We start from the raw sequence: 12,343 nt of genomic DNA, 5'->3' as shown, positions 1-12,343 counted from the left end.
ACCTGGTAGGAGCCCATAGATTCTCCTGCCTCCAATAATATATACCTGACAGGAGCCCATAGATTCTCCTGCCTCCAATAATATATACCTTACAGGAGCCCAAACATTCTCCTGCCTCCAATAATATATACCTGGTAGGAGCCCATAGATTCTGCTGCCTCCAATAATATATACCTGACAGGAGCCCATGGATTCTGCTGCCTCGAATAATATATACTTGGTAGGAGCCCATAGATTCTGCTGCCTCCAATAATATATACCTGACAGGAGCCCATAGATTCTGCTACCTCCAATAATATATACCTGACAGGAGCCCATGGATTCTGCTGTCTCCAATAATATATACCTGGTAGGAGCCCATGGATTCTGCTGCCTCCAATATATATACCGGACAGGAGCCCATAGATTCTGCTGCCTCCAATAATATATACCTGGTAGGAGCCCATGGATTCTGCTGCCTCCAATAATATATACCTGGTAGGAGCCCATGGATTCTGCTGCCTCCAATAATATATACCTGACAGGAGCCCATAGATTCTGCTGCCTCCAATAATATATACCTAACAGGAGCCCATGGATTCTGCTGCCTCCAATAATATATACCTGGTAGGAGCCCATAGATTCTGCTGCCTCCAATAATATATACCAGACAGGAGCCCATAGATTCTGCTGCCTCCAATAATATATACCTGGTAGGAGCCCATAGATTCTCCTGCCTCCAATAATATATACCTGACAGGAGCCCATAGATTCTCCTGCCTCCAATATATATTCCTGACAGGAGCCCATAGATTCTCCTGCCTCCAATAATATATACCTGACAAGAGCCCATACATTCTCCTGCCTCCAATAATATATACCTGACAGGAGCCCATAGATTCTGCTGCCTCCAATAATATATACCTGACAGGAGCCCATACATTCTCCTGCCTCCAATAATATATACCTGTCAGGAGCCCATAGATTCAGCTGACTCCAATAATATATACCTGACAGGAGCCCATGGATTCTGATGCCTCCAATAATATATACCTGACAGGAGCCCATGGATTCTGCTGCCTCCAATAATATATACCTGACAGGAGCCCATAGATTCTGCTGCCTCCAATAATATATACCTGACAGGAGCCCATACATTCTCCTGCCTCCAATAATATATACCTGACAGGAGCCCATAGATTCAGCTGACTCCAATAATATATACCTGACAGGAGCCCATGGATTCTGCTGCCTCCAATAATATATACCTGACAGGAGCCCATGGATTCTGCTGCCTCCAATAATATATACCTGACAGGAGCCTATGGATTCTGCTGCCTCCAATAATACATACCTGACAGGAGCCCATGGATTCTGCTGCCACTGCCTGGGGCGACGCCGGGTCCGTCCTCCACAGCGCGCACAGGATGCAGTCCCACGGCGATGACGTCATCGCCCTGAGACTGACTTCCTGTGCACGTGGCGGCAGAGGGGCACTGCGGCAGCAGGCTGAGCAGGGAGATCGCTCTCCCTGCTTTGCCGCTGCAGAGGGCCCATCTCTAATCATATCGGCAGTGCTGCCGAAATGATTAGCGAACCGGGGGGGGGCCCTCTGTTCTCTGCACAGGGCCCAGGGAGGGTAGTGGGCGGGGCTTGGGGGCATGGCCAACAGGACCCGGGGCCCACCGGGGGTTTTCCCGATCCCCTGGTGGGCCAGTCCGCCCCTGCAGAGACATGAACCCGTCCTGAATTGGAGATCCGGTGAAGTGTTCCATTGGGGTCAAGAATGCCATGAGTCCTGTCTGGTTCCGGTCCGTCCAGCTCGACTTCCGTCTACTCCGGCTAATCTACCTGGTTTGCCGGCACCTTACTGGTCCTATGCAGACGTCTTCGACAAAAAGGAGGCAGAGACACTACCACCACATAGGCCGTATGATTGCCCCATTGACCTGGTACCTGGTGCCTCTCCACCCCGTGGGCGTATCTATCCCTTGTCGCTGGCCGTGACTCGGGCCATGTCTGAATACATAGAAGAAAATCTTGCTAGGGGATTCATCCGGAAATCTACCTCCCTGGCTGGAGCAGGATTCTTGTTCGTGAAGAAGAAAGATGGTTCACTACGTCCCTGTATCGATAATAGGGGCTTTAACCTGATTACCATCAAAAATAAGTACCCCCTGCCGCTCATCTAGTAACATAGTAACATAGTTTTTAAGGTTGAAGGAAGACTAAGTCCATCTAGTTCAACCCATAGTCTAACATGATGATCCAGAGGAAGGCAAAAAAAACCATGTGGCAAACACTAAGCTCCACATTGGGGAAAAAAATTCCTTCCCGACTCCATACGACAATCAGACTAGTTCCCTGGATCAATGCCCTATCAAGGAATCTAGTATATATAACCTGTAATATTATACTTTTCAAGAAAGGCATCCATGCCCTTCTTAAATTTTAATAGTGAATTACTCATTACAACATCATGCGGCAGAGAGTTCCATAGTCTCACTGCTCTTACAGTAAAGAATCCCCGTCTTTGATTATGATTAAACCTTCTTTCCTCCAGACGTAGAAGATGCCCCCTTGTCCCCGTCTCAGGCCTCAGAGTAAAAAAATCAGTAGAAAGGTCTTTGTACTGTCCCCTCATATACTTGTACATAGTGCTAAGATCACCCCTAAGCCTTCTTTTTTCCACACTAAATAACCCCAAGTATTATAACCTGTCTTGGTATTGCAGACCCCCCAGTCCTCTAATAACCTTGGTTGCTCTTCTCTGCACCCTCTCTAGTTCAGCTATGTCTTTCTTATACATCGGAGACCAAAACTGTACACAGTATTCTAAGTGTGGTCGCACTAATGACTTGTAGAGGTAAAATTATGTTCTCCTCATGAGTATCTATGCCTCTTTTAATGCATCCCATTATTTTATTTGCCTTTGCAGCAGCAGCCTGACACTGGCCACTAAACGTGAGCTTGTCGTCCACCAATACACCCAGGTCTTTTTCAGTTACAGTTTTGCCCAGTGTTTTACAATTAAGCATATAATTATACATTTTATTTCCTCTGCCCAAGTGCATTACCTTACATTTATCCCCATTAAAGCTCATTTGCCATTTATCAGCCCAAGCTTCTAGTTTACATAGATCCTCCTGTAATATAAAATTGTCCTCCTCTGTATTGATTACCCTGCAGAGTTTAGTGTCATCTGCAAATATTGAAATATTACTCTGTATGCCCCCTACAAGGTCATTAATAAATATGTTAAAAAGAAGGGGGCTCAATTCTGACCACTGTGGTACCCCACTGTTAACTGAGACCCAGTCTGAGTGTTTTCCATTAATAGCCACCCTTTGTTTCCTAGCACTGAGCCAATTCTTAACCCACATACATATATTTTCCCCTATCCCCATTCTTCTCATTTTATGTATCAACCTTTTGTGTGGAACCGTATCAAAAGCTTTTGAAAAGTCCATATACACAACATCCACTGCATTTCCTTGGTCCAGTCCAGAACTTGCCTCCTCATAAAAACTGATCAGATTAGTTTGACAGGAACGGTCCCTCGTAAACCCATGTTGATATTGGGTCATGAGGTTATTCTTCTTCAGATACTCTATTATAGCATCTCTTAGGAAACCCTTCAGGATTTTACCCATAGTAGAGGTTAAGCTTACTGGCCTATAATTTCCAAGTTCAGTTTTTGTCCCATTTTTGAATATTGGCACCACATTTGCTATACGCCAGTCGTGTGGTACAGACCCTGTTATTATGGAATCTTTAAATATTAAAAATAATGGTCTATCTCTGACGTTACTTAATTCCTGCAGTACTCGCGGGTGTATCCCATCCAGGCCCGGGGATTTGTCAATTTTAGTGGTTTTTAGACGCCGCTGTACTTCCTGCTGGGTTAAGCAAGTGACATTTAATGGAGAATTTTTGTTATCACTGATCATGTTTTCTGTCATGCGATTTTCTTGTGTAAATACGGTTGAAAGAAAATCATTTAGCATATTGGCTTTTTCCTCATCATCATCCACCATTTCACGCAGACTATTTTTAAGGGGGCCAACACTATCATTTTTTAGTTTTTCTATTTATGTAGTTAAAGAATATTTTGGGGTTATTTTTACTTTCTCTGGCAATGATTCTCTCTGCCTCAGTCTTTGCTGCCTTGATTTGTTTTTTACATAATTTATTTAATTTTCTATATTTATTTAATGCCTCATCACTACCTACTTGCTTTAGTTCTATAAATGCTTTCTTTTTGTCACTTATTGCGCCCCTTACAGCTCTATTTAGCCATAGTGGTTTCCTCCTATTTCTAGCATGTTTATTCCCAAAGGGTATATATTGTGCACAGGTCCTATTCAGGATGTTAATAAATGTCTCCCATTGGCTTTGTGTAGCTTTATGTTTCAGGATATCATCCCAGTTTATTGCACTAAGATCATCTCTCAACTGTTGGAAATTTGCCTTCCTGAAGTTTAGTGTCCTTGTAACCCCTCTACTACACATCTTATTAAAGGTTACATGAAAACGTATTATTTTGTGATCACTATTACCCAACTGACCCCCAACTCGTATATTTGATATGCGGTCTGGTCTATTGGTTAATATTAGGTCTAGCAGTGCCCCCCTTCTTGTTGGGTCCTGAACCAGTTGTGAAAGGTAATTGTCTCTCATAGTTGTCCTTTGCTTTAACTACATGTTTCTGTCCCCCAATGTATTTCAGGGTAGTTGAAGTCTCCCATAATAATGACTTCTCCTTGAGTCGCTGCTTCATCTATTTGCTTTACGAGGATATTCTCCGCTACTTCCATTATTTTTAGAGACTTATAACAAACCCCTATCAGTAATTTATTATTTTTTCCCCCTCCCCTTATCTCAACCCACAGGGACTCTACATTTTCATTAGATTCACCTATATCCTCCCGCAAGACGGGTTTTAAGGATGATTTTACATATAAACACCCCCCCCCTCGCTTGTTTGTACGGTCATTTCTGAACAGACTATAGCCCTGTAAATTAACTGCCCAGTCATGGCTCTCGTCCAGCCACGTCTCAGATATCCCTACCATGTCATAATTATTTTCCAACAAAATTAATTCTAATGCCTCCATTTTGTTGGTGAGGCTTCTGGCATTAGTGTACATGCATTTTATGTATCTCTCTGTACCTCTATTCCTTCTTACTTTATTGACTGTTCTAACCCCGCCCCCAATTTCTTTAATTGTGCTCAGGTCACTATCTGCACTATCTTCCCCACCTATAAAATGAATACCCTCCCCCACGATCTCTAGTTTAAACACTCCTCCAACCTTCTAGCCATTTTCTCCCCCAGCACAGCTGCACCCTCCCCATTGAGGTGCAGCCGGTCCCTAGCGTAGAGTCTGTAGCCAACTGAGAAGTCGGCCCAGTTCTCCAGGAACCCAAATCCCTCCTTCCTACACCAGTTCTTGAGGCACTTATTTATCTCCCTAATCTCCCATTGCCTCTCTGGCGTGGCACGTGGTACCGGTAGTATTTCAGAGAATACCACCTTGGAGGTCCTTGCTTTCAGCTTGCAACCTTATTCTCTGAAATCATCTTTAAGGACCTTCCACCTACCTCTAACTTTGTCATTTGTGCCAATGTGCTCCATGACCGCTGGGTCCTCACCAGCCCCTCCCAGTAATCTGTCAACCTGATCAGCAATGTGCCGGACTCGAGCGCCAGGTAGGCAGCACACTGTTTGACGATCCCTGTCTTTGTGATAGATTGCCCTATCTGTTCCCCTAATAATTGAGTCCCCCACTACCAGCACCTGCCTGGCCTGCCCTGCTCTCCTATTTCCCTCTTTACTGGAGCTGACACTCCTCCGGCTTTCAGGGGACATGCCTTGCTGCAGCAGTGCTACCCCTGGACCGTCACTCCCCTCATCTGCCAACTTTGCAAACTTATTGGGGTGTGCCAGATCAGGACTAGCCTCCCTGGCACTCTTCCCTCTACCCCCCTTCTAACTGTCACCCAACTAACGGCCTCACTGTCCTGCAGCTCCCGACTACCACCCTCCCCCACATCTACCCCAGTGAGCTGCTGCTCAGTGAGCAGCAGACTCCTTTCCATTTTGTCAATGGATCTCAGTGTTGCCAGCTGCTCATTTAGATCCAGTACCTGGGCTTGCAAACGCACAACGTGCACACATCTCACACAGCAGTAAGCAACCCCGACCGGCTGTTCAAGGAATGCATACATGTGGCAAGATGTACACTGGATAGCATTGTCAATAATGGAGCTCATTTCCTAATGGGGATTGCAATAGACAGAGTGTTAATTAAAAAGAAAAGTAAAGAATTAATAAAATACAGACAGCAATTCAGTCCAAAGTCTTCCCTTCCAAACTCCCTGAATCCAAAGTCACTGAAAAACAAGTCACACACTTACTTTCGTTCGCACTTACGCTCCGGTCACACTCAGCTCATTCACACTCGCAAACTAAGAGATTTAAAGATTTTTTTTTTTCCCCCTTTTCCAGCAATGCACCATACAGCTCAATGCACTTCCAAAGGACTGGATGCCCAACCAGCTGCCCCTTATAAACCCTTAATTATGACCCCTCCCCCTTAATTAACCCCTTGTGAGTATAGCTACACCTCAGGATTTTAGTACAATGTAGTTAACCCTTAAATACGCAGGTAGTAAACTAAGAGACTGTAAAACTGTAGTGAGAAAATAGGTTTTAAAAAGCCCAATAAAACTAAACAGGTAGAAAAGCACTCAGCAGGTCACAATGCAACAACTCACCGCAATTCACACAGGTATTTTCTGCAGGATTCCCAAATACCTCTTCACTGAAAAACAAGTCACACATTTACTTTCGTTCGCACTTACGCTCCGGTCACACTCAGCTCGTTCACACTCGCAAACTAAGAGATTTAAAGAGTTGTTGTTTTTTTTTCCCCTTTTCCAGCAATGCACCCTACAGCTTAATGCACTTCCAAAGGGAGCTGTTTGATCGCCTTAAAGGCGCGAAGATTTTCACCAAGCTCGATCTTCGTGGGGTGTACAATTTGGTCCGGATCCGTCAGGGAGACGAGTGGAAGACGGCATTCAACACCCGGAATGGTCACTAGGAATACCTTGTGATGCCCTTTGGTCTTTGTAATGCTCCAGCCGTCTCCCAGGAGCTGGTCAACGACATCTTCTGTGATCTCCAGTATTCTTGCGTAGTGGTGTACCTGGACGACATCTTGGTCTTCTCTCCGGATCTGCCCGCACACCGGAGGGATGTTCGTCAGGTTCTGCTTAGGCTCCAGCAGAATCGCCTATACGCAAAATTTGAGAAATACCTCTTTGAGCAGTCCTGTCTTCCATTCTTGGGCTATATTATTTCTGAGACTGGTCTGCGGATAGACCCTGAGAAGGTCTCTGCCGTCTTAAAGTGTCCCCGACCGGAGGGGTTGAAGGCTATTCAGCGATTTCTCCTCCCGGACCGCTCCCATCTCCGCGCTCACCGGTAAGGGAGCAAATCCCAAGGAATGGACTTCCGAAGCGGAGGAGGCCTTCGTCTCTCTAAAACAAGCTTTCTCCTCCGCTCCCATGCTGCACCGTCCGGATTGCAACAAGCAGTTCTTCCTGGAGGTTGATGCATCCTCCTAAGGAGCCGGAGCTGTGCTCACCCAGAAATCCCCGTCCGGGAGAATGGTAACCTGCGGCTTCTTCTCCAAGCTTTTCTCCTCGTCCGAGCGCAACTACTCCATATGAGATCGTGAGCTGCTAGCCATCAAATTGGCGCTGGAGTAGTGGCGTTACCTGCTGGAGGGGGCTCTGCCCCCGGTGGTCATTTACACTGACCACAAAAACCTGGCATATTTACAAAACACCCAAAGACTCAATCCATGTCAGGCCCGGTGGTCTCTGTTCTTTGCCCGATTCTGCTTTACTCTACATTACCGCCCGGCGGACAAGAACATTAAAGCCGACGCTCTATTCCGCTCATTCTTGTCTTCCGACCAAGAGGAGGAGCCTCTGCATATCATTGACCCCTCCAAAGTAATGACTGTGGCTCCGTTTGACCTGTCTCATCTTCCACCCGGTAAGACCTTTGTAACAGTTCCGGATCGTAAGAAGGTTCTTCTCTGCGGCCATTCATCCAAACTTGCCGGCCATGCTGGCCAGGAGGAAGACCTCCCTGCTCATCGCCCGGCATTACTGGTGGCCTTCCCTGCGCAAGGATTTTGCGGATTTCATCACAGCTTGTTCCTCCTGTGCCCATAACAAGGTTCTCAAGCATCTTCCAGCCGGCCATCTCCTTCCTCTCCCCGTACCTTCCTCTCTGTGGCAACACATAGCTATGGACTTTATTATGGACCTCCCTGTTTCTGCTGGTTGTACTGTCATCTGGGTGGTTGCTGACCGCTTTTCTAAAATGGTCCACTTCATCCCTTTGCCTGGTCTTCCATCTGCGTCTGTGTTGGCCAAGGACTTCATCCATCACATCTTTCGTCTCCACGGCCTACCCCTCCACGTTGTGTCTGATCGCGGGGTCCTGGTCACTTTGCGCTTCTGGAGAGCTACATGCAAGCTGCTGGATGTGTCCTTGGATTTCTCCTCTGCTTATCATCCTCAGTCCAATGGTCAAGTGGAATGTATCAACCAGGTCCTTACCAGCTTTCTTCTGCACTTCGTCAGCGCTCACCATAACGATTGGGTTGAGCTCCTACCCTGGGCCGAGGAGTTCTCCTATAACACCCATGAGAGCGAGTCTTCTTCCAAATCCCTGTTCTTTGTGGTCCGTTTCCCCTCTCCTTTTCAGTGGACAATCCTGCAGCGGAGTCTCTGGTCAGCGAATTTTCTGCTATTTGGGAGGACACTAGATCCGCACTTTTTCAGTCCTCCGAGCGGATGAAGAGACATGCTGATAAGAGACGTCTGGATCCGCCTCAATTCTGTCCGGGAGAAAACGTCTGGCTCTCCTCCAAATATGTTCGTCCAAAACCCGAATTCACCCAGGAATTTCCCTTTCACTGAATCACAAAAACGCAACAAAAAAGTCACAATATCCTCATCCTCAACAAAGGGGGGGGACATCTTAACCACAACCCATTTTTTTCTTTGGAGGGAAGTGCGGGATAACCTTAATCCCCTCCATCCTTTAGTCCTCAGTATTCCTCATTGTCTTATAAAATGTATACCAGCTATTTTTATCCTTAAAAACTATGTCATAGACACCCCTCTTGGGGTAATCCATGACAGCAATAACATCTTCCTTTTTTACCTCAAAAAGGTTTAAGATGATCTCACGCATCATATACTGGAAGTCCTTAACCACACAAAAGTCCTCCCGTACCAATAGACGAATAGCATTCTGAACTTTGGCAAACTGGAACTTGAACCATATCTCCATCCTGCGATAAAGCAGCCACCCTCCTCTCCAGCGAAAAAACACTCCTTCAACAAAAAGGAACCCTTCAAAACTGAAGTGTCAGGTAGGTGATCGCCCCTCCTTGTCTGGGGACTAATCCGCCTGCCCACAGTAGCAAAGGAATGAAGTCCCTCTCAAAAAGAACGATCCCCCAAGACCAACACGACGGGTACCCCAGACACCTCCGGCCAAGACCAAGGCAGCAACCGCTAGATCGCTGCACTTGATCTTAGCCAAAAGGCTGAGAAGCGATTACCTGAATTGGTTTTGGCCTATGGCTGCACCCTGGCCCCAAGAAGGCACCCATTGTAGGGATAGGGACAAAGACTCCCCTTAGGAAAACATGTTGTTCATCAACAGGTAGAGAGAGTAAGTAATTAATGAACAAACGAGCAGCAGTGCCCCCTGTTTCCCAGTCTGTAGGCTCCCTACAGAGTGAAGCTGGTTGCTGCAGCACTGCCAGATATAAGCAAGGAGCCCATTATGACACGTGCAATGTCTGTTCCAATCTTTCATTCTTGCATTCTTGCATTATTTCATTGTCCCATTGTTCCATTGCCCCCTAACAATGGGACAATGGAATAATGCAAGAATGGAAGAATGGAACAGACTTTGCACATGTCATAATGGGCTCCAGACTTTTATCTAGTTGTGCTGCAGCAGCCAGCTTCAGTCTGTAGGGAGCCTACAGACTGGGAAGCAGGGGGGACTGCTGCTAGTTTGTTCAATAAGTAGCTACCCTCTCTACCCCCCACCCTTCCTGGTCTTGAAGTGTGTGGGACATTAGGGGAAGAGGAGAATGTTTAAAAATAGGTGGACGTATAGAGGACGTATCAGATACTAAACTGATAAGAAAAGATACTACACTTGATCTTAGCCAAAAGGCCGAGAAGCGATTACCTGAATTGGTTTTGGCCTATGGCTGCACCCTGGCCCCAAGAAGGCACCCAATGTAGGGATAGGAGCAAAGACACCCCTTAGGAAGACATGTTGTTCATCAATAGACACCTTCAAACCCACAACTATACTGCTTGTTCCAGATGCACCCCACACATTTTTAATCTGCACATGTCTACCTGTTTTCACATATTCCCCCCCCCCTCCCAATGTCCAATGCGCCTCAAGACCTGGGGGGAGGGGTAGAGAGGATAACTAATTAATGAACAAACGAGCAGCGGTCCCCCCTGCTTCCCAGTCTGTAGGCTCCCTAAAGACTGAAGCCAGCTACTGCAGCACTGCCAGATAAAAGCCAGGAACCCATTATGACACTTGCAATGTCTGTTCCATTCTTCCATTCTTGCATTCTTGCATTGTTCCATTGTCCCATTGTTCTATTGCCCCCTAACAATGGGACAGTGGAATAATGTAAGAATGGAAGAGTGGAACAGACATTGCATGTGTCATAATGGGCTCCTGACTTTTATCTATCTGTGCTGCAGCAGCCAGCTTCAGTCTGTAGGGAGCCTACAGACTGGGAAGCAGGTGGGACCACTGCTCGTTTGTTCAATAATTAGTTACCCTCTCTACCCCCCACCCTTCCTGGTCTTGAGGTGCGTGGGACATTAGGGGGGAAAGGAGAGGAGAATGTATGAAAATAAGTGGACATATAGGGGACGTATCAGATATTAAACTGATAAGAAAAGATTTTTTCTTTTTTTTTCCACTCAGATCTTTAAGTCCACCATCACAAGTCATCGTCTTAAAATGCTTTCAAACTTAAAAGTTTCCTCATTGTAGATAGGAAACTGGATCTTTTTTTTGTTTTTGATTTACAACTTATATTATTTTCCATATTCCAGTTTATTTTTTAACTTTAAAATTTCCATTTTTACACAGGGGGGTACATATGACTCTACAACAAGAACATCACAAGGTAAGTACATTCCAATCTATTTGCTTTTAAATTTCATTAGCTTTTTTATCACCAAACAACACTTTATCTTTCCAGAAATATAAAAACAAATAACTTAAGCATAACTTAATACATTCTGGTACCGATACCTCCTTATGTTTAAAAATCAAAATATTCTGAGTTTTCCAAAGCGCCATTTCCACACAAGATAAAATTATCCATACTACCTTAAACACTACATCCTTTAAACCCAACCTGTAAAAAATCCTATTAAAATCTAGAAAATTAACACCACTTAGAACTTTAACTAAATTACTAATATTTCTCCATACTAATTGTGCGTAACTACAGTTCCAAAAAATGTGCATGGGTGTATCGTCAGCGGCACATTTACGTCTTGGGCATTTTTCAAACCGTACTAAACCTCTTCTATATTGAAAATTTCGAGTTGGCAGACAGTCTTTAATACTACACCATATTAAGTCCTTGTGTTCATTAGTCAAACACTTAAAATTTCCATTTATCCAAATTTTATCAACAACACTGTCGGAAAACTGCTCTACCGGACTAGCTATCACCCTGCTTCCTAAAACTTTTAAAATTTTCTTATGATTTCCAAGTATTTTAAGATCCATATTCATTAATTTAAAATCCCTCAGAATTCTTTCTAAAATAATATAATTCCCAGATGGTATAAACTTATATGGCTGATCCAAATGGATTTCTAACCACTTATATTTCCTAATAAAGAAACCCAAATTGTTTGTTAAAAAGGTTTTAAGCCTAGAAACCGGTCCAAATAAAGTACATATGCAATTAGCAAAGTACTTGGCATAAATGAAAGCTCTGATATGCGGGAAGCCTTTCCCTCCTTTCCCTTTAATTTTTTACGACTCTTCCCTTTTAACCCTTTCCATTTTTGACTTCCATAGGAAATTAAAACATAAGTTAATTATCTTTTTCATTACATTAATAGGAGGTATAAAAACAGCTGAAACGTATAGAATTATCGGAAGTAAGACCTGCTTTAATATCAAGATTTTGCCTTAGATTGTTAAACTTCTCAAGTTCCAAAAATCAATCTTTTTCCTTACCCTTTCAAGCAGGGATTC

At 44.7% G+C, this 12,343-nt stretch overlaps 1 non-coding gene across 1 annotated transcript; it reads right to left on the bottom strand.

Annotated features, from left to right (window-relative positions):
- Positions 1-10,076: 10,076 nt before the first annotated feature.
- LOC141150853 (U2 spliceosomal RNA) lies at positions 10,077-10,276 on the bottom strand. The gene has a single exon (XR_012246942.1). It is a non-coding gene; the product is annotated as a U2 spliceosomal RNA (small nuclear RNA).
- Between the last annotated feature and the right edge of the window lie 2,067 nt (positions 10,277-12,343).

Source organism: Phyllobates terribilis, unplaced genomic scaffold (assembly GCF_046119375.1).
Source record: "Phyllobates terribilis strain yellow unplaced genomic scaffold, ASM4611937v1 Scaffold_5__5_contigs__length_657084704, whole genome shotgun sequence".
NCBI classification, from domain to species: domain Eukaryota; kingdom Metazoa; phylum Chordata; class Amphibia; order Anura; family Dendrobatidae; genus Phyllobates; species Phyllobates terribilis.
Note: the sequence above shows the minus strand (reverse complement) of the source record. Positions and strands in the feature narration are given on the sequence as shown.